Here is a 12,407-nt window from a genome sequence, read left to right on the forward strand (position 1 = left end):
GGGTGCCCATGAACTCAGGGTGCTGCTGGAGTGTGTGTCTGGAAAATAAGCTCTTCCAGGAGCTAAGTGATGCCTTGAAGTCCTGAAAGAGTTACCAGGAAGGAATATATGGCCAGACAATGTTTTCCTTAACTCCAGGTGGCCGTGCATAGACACTCGTGGATGTATACAAACATTGCTCCAAATCTGTCTGTGCGACCCCATTTCTTTGACTGTGTTATAAACAGCTCCAGTAGGTTACGCTTTCAAATGCTGAAGTGGCCAAACTCCCACCTGTAGAGCTCACAGCTCCCTGACAGTTCCTTGGGAGGGTGGGGCAGGAGCTCCAGGTCTCGACCTTCGCTGCTGGAGTAGCTTCCCACGGGGCACCCTGTCTCAGAGTTCTCTGTTTCCCATCTCTCAGCCTCACTGCACATTCCTCTTCCAGAAACGTGGAAGGCTCCGTGTGACTGGCCTGGTTAGAAACTTTCAATGAGCCTCTGTGGTCTGAAGGGTAGATCCCAAACTCTCTGGAACTCAGGCCCTCGTCAGGCTGGCCCCTGTTTCCTTCTCTTTCTTTTATCTCACCATTCCACGCATTGTTCGAGCCAGCCGATGGGCCACTGTTCATTCCACAGACATGGAATGAAGGCGGATGTGTCCCGCACTTTCCTAGGCCTTGGGGCTACAAGCAGACACCTTTCCTACACTCAGGAGTCTACCGTATGGTGAGAAAATAATTAAGCAATCAGTATTTCCATGGTAACTGGGATGAAGGCTTACGGGGGCTGGAGAAGTCCTGTCCTTAGCTCTCCATGAACCCTTGTTCTCCACCTCGAGTGATGCTCCTCAATGACAGAGCTGTCACCTCCCCAGAGGACCCACCACACCACTCAGCACAGTGAAAGTGCCCAGGGAATTCTCGGCAGAGATGATTGGTGACAAAATATCAGAAGTGGATGGGCTCTTCCAAGCCGTGTGATTGGTGGTTCTTCAAGTACGTGCCCAGCAGTTCAGGGCTCAGAAGCACCTGGTGAGGAAGGGCTGGGGGACAGTGCCGGGGTGTGGGGCCTCAGGCCATCCCTGCAGGCTTTACAAGAGGCCTTCACTGCAGGACCCTGCCTATGAATTTGACCTGATACCATAGACCATGCACCAACCTGCTGGGTCAGGTGCGTTTTCACAAAATGCTTTTTTATTTTATTGATTGATTGATTGAGACAGGGTCTTGCTCTGTTGCTCAGGCTGGAGCACAGTGGGCGCAATCACAGCTAACTGCAGCCTTGAGCTTCCAGGCTCAAGCGATCCTCCCCCCTCAGTCTTCCTAGTAGCTGGGACTATAGTTGTGTACCACCAGCCTTGGCTAATTTTTTAAATTTTTGTACAGATGGGTGTCTCTCTGTGTTGCCCAGGCTGGTCTCAAACTCCTGGGTTCAAGCAATCCTCCCAACTTGGCCTCCCAAAGTGCTGGGATTACAGGCGCAAGCTACTGCGCCCCGCCAAATTCTCAAATGCTTTCTATCAGCTGATCTTAGTCAGGTCCACGTCAGTCCCTCAAGGATGCTCTTATAATATTAGACCTCAAGAATAGCAAACAACAGCTCCATCTCCTTCCTCGGGCAGCTCTGCGCCTGTGCCCCCTCCCTGCTGCAGGGACTTCCCGAACATACAGAGAAGAGCCACATGTGTTAAGCCAAAAAAAAAAAAAAAAAAAACAAAGTCCTGGTATACTCTTCTCTTCTCACAGAATGTAAGTGAGGAGTGCCACTCAAATGATTCTTTCTAAGCTGAGGGACCCTTGTCACAGCTGCTAAAAGAATGTTGGCTGGCAACTTTTGAATGACATCAACTGAAAAGTAAAAAATAGGTTGGGCGCGGTGGCTCACGCCTGTAATCCCAGCAGTTTGGGAGGCCAAGGCAGGCAGATCACCTGAGGTCAGGAGTTCGACACCAGCCTGGCCAAGATGATGAAACCCCGTGTCTACTAAAAATGCAAAAATTAGCCAGGCGTGATGGCCTGTGCCTGTAACGCCAGCTACACGGGAGGCTGAGACAGGAGAATTACTTGAACCTGGGAGGCCGAGGTTGTAGCCAGCCAACTCCAGCCTGGGCGATAAGAGCGAGACTGTCTCAAAAAAAAAAAGAAAGAAAGAATAAAGGAAAAAAAGAAAAGTAAAAAATAAAGTAAAACTCTTTCTAACCAACCATCCTACTTCCTGTAGTTACATAATTGAATTCCAGAATATTTTCTCACTGCTGAAACATAATGTGGATTTAAACTATTTTTAAAAATATGATAAAAGGGCTTTCTACCTCATCCTTTCTAAGACTCCCAAATCCTGATTACTGAAATAAAAATGTTCCCAATGTAATTTTTTTTCTAAGACAGTCTCTTACAGGAATTACTACCAGGGCTAAGCCAAAACAACACTGTGAATTTGGCTTTCCTACCTCACATCACACTGTTCCCTTTCTCCCTCCAGGACCCTGTTCATCCCCAGGATACAAGGATGTTAGGCTGTCCCTCCAAAGTCTCCTGTTCTAGAACAAAATCATTTGATAAAAACCAACTCTTAACAAGGTTTTAGGAATTTCAGCAGTGCCCCCTCAGCAGGAGCATTTGTGTTTTCAGAGAGATGAGAGAGAGAGAGAACCAAGAATATATCACTCCTGGTGGCACGCATCATCTGTAGGGTGAAGAGCCTTTGAAATCTTTCTAATCATACCTCGTGGTTGGAGGCCTGGCTGCCCAAATATTTCCAGCCTTCTGGAAAATTTAAATAGAGGGAGTTTCATGTAGGCACACTAAGGCATAGTGTTTAAGACTGACTGACAAAATGTTGGTAACAGCTGAAGCTGAAAGTTGGGTACCTGGAAGTTCATTATGCTATTGTCTACTTTTTGGATGCTCAGAAATGTCCACCATAGGAAGTTAAAAAGTGCTCTTTAACCAACACCTGAGGTGGTAATTATGTTGGAATTTGGGGTGTATGTAGATTGGAAGAGTGAATAAAAAGATTCTGTTGAGTTTGAAATATATTGCTTCCTTTGGTCAGCTTATAACTGAAAGTTTCATTTTGAACATGAGGAATTAGCTTAAATCATTGGACAAAAATGTGCCACAAATCCAGTTCCTTTCTCTCTATTAAAATAATATCTTTATAATCCAGGAAGTAAAGTATCATTATGCGAAAAGGGAGGGATCTTTGTACACAGTCCAGGCCCTTCAAAGAGATTACCAGACTTTTCGTGTATGCAAAATAACCACAGTCCCGGGCTGGCTCCAGCTCTTGCCAGCGTCAGTGGTGAAACCTGCACTAGGAGACATGCAGGGTCCCCTGAGATAGTCATACATGCTTTACAGACTCATGAAGGTAAGGCTAATTATTGTTTCATAATCTGAGAAACCTGTCACTTGATGATCTAAAATTATGGTCATCGGAGACTAGTTTAATAGATGACAGTGTGCCTTATCTCTAGGATAACTTGCATGCAAATACACAAAGCAAAACTAGGCTATCCCGAAATCTTAGGGAATGAGTCATTTTTTGCTCTCGATGTTACTGATATCCTTCAGGAAATAAAACTTGAACCATTATGTATACAGATTCCTTCAAAAAGCTGTGAACTTCTTCATCGTGCTGCAGTTGATCGTGGGCTGTCCTTGTCTTGGTGGCTTCAGGACGTGCTGATGAGCACAGTTTCTCAGTGTCAGGGGAGCTGTGGATGGGGCTGTCATCTCTGACATGAATCAGTCTGACATTTGGGCCTCTGCAAAGCTCCTCTTCCAGCTGCTTGGATATCAGTTCCCTCCGCTACCCTCTCTCAAGGTGCTGGTTTCCAGCACTGTCCCCCTGGCTCTGCCTTTTGATTTGTCTTTCTAGTCTTCTATGGACTGGAAAGCAGATCGCCTACCCTTTCAGATTTGTGTATAAAGTCGGAGTAAATAGATTCTAAAAGAGTCTGAATGAGGGGCTCACCTAACAAGCCACGAGCTGTGCTTTAGCATTGAATCTGACGAAATTCTTTCTGGTGGATCAGAGGCCAGTGTTCTTTTTTAAATTTATTTATTTATTTTTGAGATGGGGTCTCGCTTGGTCGCCCAGGCTGCAGTGTAGTGGCACAATCTTTGCTCACTGTAACCTCTGCTTCCCAGGTTCAAGAGATTCTCCTGCCTCAGCCTCCCGAGTAGCTGGGATTACACATGTGTGCCACCACGCCCAGCTAATTTTAGTATTTTTAGTAGAGACAGGGTTTCACCATGTTGCCCAGGCTGGTGACAAACTTCTGACCTCAGGTGATCTGCCCGCCGCCACCTCCCAAAATGCTGGGATTACAGGCATGAGCCACCGTGCAGAGGCCGGTGTCCTAAAAGGACAAGGTCTTATCATCAAAGTAACTTATATGATCCTGGTAAGCATGACATTTCTGTGTTATATTTTGAACTCCATGTTGCTTTTCTTATTTGTCAACATTATAGTGTTTTCCCTGCCAGACTTCGCCACAGCAAACAATAAATAGCCAGACTCAAAGACATCACATTATTATTATTTTTTTTTTCATGTTTTATTTTTTTGAGATGGAGTTTCTCTCTTGTCACTCAGGCTGGAGTAAAGTGGTGCAATCTCGGCTCACTGCAACCTCTGCCTCCTGGGTTCAAGCAATTATCCTGCCTCAGCCTCCTGAGTAGCTGGGACTACAGGCACCCACCACCACACCTGGCTAACTTTTGTATTTTTAGTAGAGATGGGGTTTCACCATGTTGGCCCGGCTTGTCTCTAACTCCTGACCTCAGGTGATCCACCCGCCTCGGCCTCCCAAAGTGCTGGAATTAAAGGTGTGAGCCACAGCGCCCAGCCAACATCACATTATTGAGGAAGTTAATGTCCACGGATCCAAATGATATAGATGAATTATTTTTAAATATTTTAAATATGTTTAAGGTTGTGCGCGTGTGTTTTAATTGCTCAAGAGGTGATGAGGTAGCGTAGAGGTGGTGAGAGGCAGGACAGCATAGTATTAAGAGCCAGACCATCTCCTTGGTGAAAGGAAGACAAGATATGTTTGCTAGGTGTTATATGAGCTTGTGTTTCTAAAGCATTTGGGAAGCATTAACTCTTATTTTCAGGCAGGGAGCAGAATGAACTGGGACTGAAGATTGGTTCCGGATCAGAACAAGAGTAAATCTCCCCTACCCTTTCTCTCTGCCTCGGGAAAAGGGGAAAAAAAAAGAAATAGTATAGTAAATATAGACAATTTTACTGTATAATAATCTCTTTCTTATTAAACACTTAAAACTATTTTTATTATGTTAAAATGCTTTTTTTTTTTCTTTTGAGACAGAGTCTCACTCTGTCCTCCAGGCTAGAATGCGGTGGCATGATCTCAGCTCACTGCAATCTCCGCCTCCCAGGTTCAAGTGATTCTCCTGCCTCAGCCTCCCAAGTAGCTGGGATTACAGGCATGTGCCACCACTCCTGGCTAATTTTTGTATTTCTAGTAGAGACAGGGTTTCACCATGTGCCCAGGCTGGTCTCAAATTCCTGACCTCAAGTGATCTGCCAGCCTCGGCCTCTCCAACTGCTGGGATTACAGGTGTGAGCCACCGTGCCTGGACAAATGCTTTTTTGTTTTTAACTAAACACTGATAATTTATGACTAATAATTTTAATAAATAATAGTATAGCAAACACGGAGAAGGAGGAAAGAAGCCATGGGGATACTTAGAAGCTATTTGTGTCTATTTGTAAAATAACCATTGCCTAAAACAGAACTCTAACTTAAATACTGATGGCAACTCAATAATCTGCCAACATCTGACAAGAAAAATGCAGAAAAAAGAAAGAAAGAGGGAAAGGGTAGTGAAAATGTCAAGATAATAGAAATAAGAAAGCACTTCAAAGGTGCCTTAAGCAGCAGTGAGACCCCACTGCCCCTTCTGAGATATGTCGTGAATGTACATAGAGAATTCCTACCGAGGAGTAAGAAATGAAATAATTGGGTTCAGAAATGAGGACTTCTTGAGGGAGCAGTGAGGTTGGCTGACTTTTTCTTTAGTTTCATGGTCTCATGAAATGCAAACTCACTTCAAGGAAGTACAATCTTAAGCTGTTCATTAAATACCGATTTGGTAAATGAAAGGACAAAGCCTGAAGATGTGGCATCATTAATTTTTTTACTCCCAACTGTTGGTTGAGTCATTTCCAAAGACAGACTGCAAACCCCTTGAGCTGTGGCTGGAAATGAGGAATGAAGATTAGCTTAAGTGCTGACATTTTTTCTCAGTCGAGACCTGGGGTGCTGGACACAGGGTAGAACTTTCGAAGCATTCACTGAAAGCCAAACAGTAGCCAAGAAAAGTTAAGACATAAGAAGGCCCCTGTCTCCTGCACAGGCATGGGGAGGTCCTCTCCCTGCGGCTCAGTTTCTGGGCTGTCAAAACATGAAGAAACAAGATGGTTGGTGGTTTTGTGTTGTAAACATTCAGCTCCAACACACACCTCAGTTCGTTAAGCAGTGAGGCAAGGAGGATGATCCATTTTGACTCATGCTGCCGAGGTGGCGGAAATCCTCCTGAAGACAGCAGGAGGGATTCAGTGAGACCAAATTACCCAGGTGTCTGTGGAAATGGGTGGGGAGAGAAAGTGATTCATGTCAGGACTAAGATAGCCTGATTCGTGTCTTTATGAACTCCAAGTGGTCCAGAGTCCATTTTCCAAAGTCATCATGAAAGAGGAAGTTGGTTTCGGTAAATAGAAAGTAAACCATGTTGGAACTACACACACAGGTGAGACTCAGGTGAGCAAGGTCCTGGGACTGCATGCCCAGGAGAGGTGAGGGCTGCCAGCACAGCCAGCAGACTCGGTGCCCAGAGACCTCACTTGATCACACACCTCAGGGGGACTCACGTGCATAGCGAAAAGAGAAAGGGGGTGACAAAGTCGGGGGGACTTTGGCCTTTGGCCTTTGTTACTTTTTTTTTCTTTTCTTTTTTTAGACAGACTTTCACTCTGTTGCCCAAGCTGGAGTGTGGTAGCACAATCTAACCTCACTGCAACCTCCACCTCCCTGGTTCAAGCCTCAGCCTCCTGAGTAGCTGGGACTACAGGCGCCCACCACCATGCCTGGCTAATTGCTGTATTCTTAATAGTTTAATAGAGACGAGATTTCGCCATGTTGGTCAGGCTGGCCTCGAACTCTTGATCTCAGGTAATTCGCCTGCCTCGGCCTCCCAAAGTGCTGGGATTACAAGCATGAGGCACTGTGCCTGGCCCTTTGTTACATTTTTAAAAATTAGTTCAATTACTGAGGTGTTTTTTTTTTTCCTACATAAAAAAGGGGCAAAAGTTATCCATTTTTCTGACTGCTTTGCTCTTATTATATGGTTCCAGATCTGAGATTGTAGGTTTTATATAACCCCTCACTGATAAAAATTGATATGAGATACATTTTGGTGTCGAGTGTCAATGCTGAAGCGTCTAGCTTGGACTGGACCCATGGTGGGGAGGTTTGGGTGCCCCGAAGGCTGCCTGCCCTGGCTGTTTGCTGGAAAGTCTGTGTGATCACCCACCTTCTCTTGAGCAAGAGAGAGAACCTCCTCGTTCTCCACCCCCACCCCAAAACCTGTCTCAGCAGCCTGGTCTCAGGGAAGTCCCAAGCCTGAGTTGTTGAACTTGCTCTCACAGCGTTCCATCGGTTTGGGGAAAATAACTGTCATGTCCTTAGCATTGCCTCTGCTGAAAACCCAAGGGGACTGTGACCACGTGGCAGTGATTTGAAAGAGCACTGGATGTAGAGTTAAAAGACCTAGGGTGTAGTCCCAGCTTTGCACTGACGCTTGATGTGTCCTTGGGCAGGTCACTTGTCCCCAGTGGCCTGCTTGTAAGATGAGGAAGTTGAGGAAAATCTCCAGGGTCCCTCCTCCCTATGAGATTCTTTGAGTCTATGAAGTGCTATTCTGATAAGCTTGCAGACTCTCTGGGAATGTGCCAGGAAGAACTTAGAACCCTTCTTATGACAGGAGCCAGGGCTGCTCAGTCCCCTAGTTGGCCACATGTGTCCAGGTGACAGAGAACACCCATGAGTGCGACAACACAGGTTCTCAGAGGAGGAGGACTCTTCCAGCTTTCTCTCCTGTGTTTCCCAAATCCCCTCCCTTTTGAATAAACATGTTGAGATGGTGACCTGAAACCCCATGTCATGCAGTATTAAGTTACTGAAACCCCTCCTTCTGCCCCGCTGTCCATGTCAGAAGCATTGGATTGGAACTGACTTGAAGGAGACAGAGCAGTAACTCCCACGCCTTCCTCCAATAGAACTATTTTAAACCTTTTGCAGAGAATCCACTCCATGGTTCAGACCTCTATGAAAAAGTTCTCTACTTGTCCCTCTTTTAATGTTTGCCAGCCCTCAATGTTGAGAGCTGACTAGAGGATTAGGACACATTCTAAATAGTAGTTAATAATTTGATAATATATGTACCTCATACAAAATTCAAAAGATACGAAAGAATAGTCAAGGTAAAGCAAATCTCTCTCCCAACCCATACTCCAGCCATCTCTTCCCTAGAGGCATCCACGTTCTGCAGATTGTTATGTAGCTGTTCAAAGATACTCCACGTATATATAAGACTTTGTATCTATATTCCTATTTTTTTCTTTTCGCTAATGACACAGTACTCACGGTTACACACTTCCTTTTTTCTCTTAAAGCTATATTTGAGAGCTCTTCCATTTTAGTACATGTAGATCTGCCTCATTCTTCTTTAATAGCTGTGTAGTATTCCATTATATAGATGATCATAATTTATTGAACCCTTCTTCTGTTAATAGACATTTAGATGTTTTCCAAAACATTGTTAAGCAACAATGCTGCAGTGAATATCCTTGTACACGCAACATTGTCTTACCATGTGCTGCCTGACAGTGTGAACTTTCTTTTCCTGTGTAAATGTCTGTCTTCTCAATGAGTGTGTAACTGCTTACAGAACAGGCACAGACGTTCAAACACAAAACACAGCATTATGCACACAGTATGGCTTTCATCAAATATTGGGTGAATGAATTAAAGCTCCTCAATCATGCCAGTGGTATGGAGAAGCAAATGGTATTTCAAAGGTTAAATGACTTGCCTAAATCAGAGAACCAAATCAAAGGAAACACAAATAAAATAAAACTGATAAAAAATAAAAGCAGATATTTAGAATATGCTTCCCAAAAGTTGAATATTTTTCCAACATTTACGTTCACACTTAGAAGAGAGAACTCCATTGGCTAGCCCAGCAAGGAGAGTAAACCATCCTCTGGAAAAATCGGTCACCTTGGGAGGCAGGCAGATGTCTCCAGCTATTGGAATGCCGTTTGTTAAGTGTTGACTTCAGTTCACAAAACAGTGGCCCAGTGACCTGGAAAAGTTAAGCATCACCAAGAGGGCCTCGACTGGTCGGGAAGGTGACAGTCCCTCCTATGAGGGGATCTAGTGCAGTTCAGAGGAAGATGAAAATGGAGAAGGAAGAGAAGAAGAAGGGAAAAAAACACCCTGGCCACACAACAGCTCTGGAATCAATCAGGAAAAAGGGAGAACGAGTAGGTGACTTTAATTGTCCTGCATCAGCTGTCACCGGTGATACAGGAAGAGAATGCCCTTTGTTAACAAACAAGGAGGGTGTTGTTATCATGATATTTAATGAACACTCATTATAACCTGGTAGTATGAAATGTGTGGTCTGATTGGTTGATCTCAAAACAATTATGTCGACATCTCATAACTTAAAGATCATACAGCTTTGTAATTTCGCAACGTATTACTTCTTAAAAACAAGAATAGTTTTTTCCCATGTGCATACGTGTTCTGTTAATCTTTACAACCTTTCCAAGATTTCTAAGACCCTTACTTAGAGTGACTGTAGTGTGACACCAATGTTTTCTGAGGTGGTATATTTCCTTTGCCCTCAAGGGGAAGGGAAGGGGAAGAGCATTGGATTGCTTGTTTTCTTTGCTCTTTCTCTCTTTCCTCTTTAGTGACCTGCAGGAGCAGACCCATTAAGTCTAGAGAGAATATCCCAGTTCATCCTTCTATCCACTCCCTAACCAGTAAAAGCCTTGTCATCAGGTTTATGGGCTGGAAAACAACAAGCCAACTCCACAACACCAGGGAATGGGAAGTGTGGATGCCACACAGCACTGAAATAAGAGAGTAATTTGAGGAGCATAATTATCCAAGGTGGCAGTTTGATGAGGGGATGGAGGTTGACACTCCTAAGCTTGAGTCAAGTGCCCTGGAATCTGAGTGGCTATTGAAATGGTCCACATTTCAAGTTCCTGCCTCACGCCAAAGTGCTGACAGTTCCTTCACAACAAGGCCCACCTGAGCACCTGCAGGCCTGACCGACAGGGCAGAGGGCCTCGTGCTGAGTCATTGAAACCTCCCAAAGTTCTGAGCCAAGAGCTACAAGGCAACGCTCCTGTTTCCCTTTGCCACCATGACCAAAACATCCGTGCTGGGCAGAGGCTAGAAGAGAGAGCCACCACCAAACGTTTCAACACTATTTTTAATGTTCATACAGCTTTATTAAAATGAGCAATACGCTTTACATTCATTGGTTTGTAGAAATGGACTCAAGAGGTCATTTGGGTTAACTGCTACATTTAACAGATGTGGAAACATGCAGGGAGGTTACATGTCTTGCTAAAGTCACCCAGCCGGCCAAACCAGGATTAAACCTGGGTCTCTTGATCACCTGTCCCACCAGTATCCCCCAGAGTATCTTGCTTGTTCCATTTTGTGACACCGATGCTCCCCCTCACGTGCCTCCCCAGTATTACTATTGTTCTGGGAATGCACTCTTTTGATATAAAATAATGGTTAGCCTGAAATGGTTTTTTGCATCCTCATGAGATGCTAGGATGGTTGAAGGCAAAGCCTATGACATCTCAGCAGAGAGTGTTTCATACAATGTTAAAAAAAAAAAAAAAGCACTTAGAGCTTCTTTTGGTTTGCGATCTTATCCAGAAACTCATGTTTCTGAAGATGTACCTGAAAATGATACTGTAGTTCTATTTATTTATTTATTTATTTTTTTTGGAGACGGAGTCTCGCTCTGTCGCCCAGGCTGGAGTGCAGTGGCCGGATCTCAGCTCACTGCAAGCTCCGCCTCCTGGGTCTACGCCATTCTCCTGCCTCAGCCTCCCGAGTAGCTGGGACTACAGGCGCCCGCCACCTCGCCTGGCTAGTTTTTTGTATTTTTTAGTAGAGACGGGGTTTCACTGTGTTAGCCATGATGGTCTCGATCTCCTGACCTCGTGATCCGCCTGTCTCGGCCTCCCAAAGTGCTGGGATTACAGGCTTGAGCCACCGCGCCCGGCCGATACTGTAGTTCTATTGCAAGGAACAAACCACCTATTCCTAGACTCTCCTTGATTGATTGATTGATTGATTGATTGATGTTTTTTTGAGACAGTCATGCTCTGTTGCCCAGGCTGGAGTGCAGTGGTGCGATCTCAGCTCATGGCAACCTCTGTCTCCGGGGTTCAGGTGAGTCTCCTGCCTCAGTCTCTTGTGTAGCTGGGACTACAGGTGTGCACCACTACGCCCAGCTAATTTTTGTATTTTCAGTAAAGACAGGGCTTTGTCATGTTGGCCAGGCAGGTCTCGAACTCCTGACCTCAAGCGATCTGCCCACCTCAGCCTCCCAAAGTGCTGGGATTACAGGCGTGAGCCACTGTGCCCGGCCCTCACTGATTTATAATAACTCGTACTTTCATTGTGGGCACAGCCATGTTCAACAATGATTTTTGATGTTGAAACTCCATTCTAGCAATGCTCTTGGGGGCTAGTACAAACATAACAAGTAAAATATGACTTTTCTATCAGACATCGGAGCTCTAATATATAGTCAGTATACACTGCTGTTACTTAAGTAACCTTACTAAACCAAAGGTGAATATGTGTGAAGGATCTCCAAACACTCATCAAATTAAATGCTACAAAATGAAAGCTGGGTATTAGTATTTCTAATTTAATAATCCCTCTTAGCCGATATTAATAGAACTAATTTATTTAAAAGAGACAAATAACGTTAATCAGATTGTACATTGCTCTCTCCCTCATGAAGCAAGTATTTCTTTGAGGTCAAGGTCCTGGTCATGTTTGAACCTGGCCCTCATGCCCAGCTTGGCCCATGTTTGAAGTATAATAGGCAGGTAATAAATGTTCGTAGAATGAATCAGTAAAAATGCAGGACTTATCTTTCATTAATACAATGGAAAACCTACAGCTTGAGACCAAAAATTGTTAAAAATCTCAGGATTCATGTATTGACTCAACCTATCTGATGAAAGGGATTTAAAATTAAGAGGGACAGTAGGAAGGATTTTGTAAGCACTTTTTTCTTGGGGGGAATGGGTCAAAAGAACACAAGACTACAGGAA

Source organism: Macaca nemestrina, chromosome 5, assembly GCF_043159975.1.
Source record: "Macaca nemestrina isolate mMacNem1 chromosome 5, mMacNem.hap1, whole genome shotgun sequence".
NCBI classification, from domain to species: Eukaryota; Metazoa; Chordata; class Mammalia; order Primates; family Cercopithecidae; genus Macaca; species Macaca nemestrina.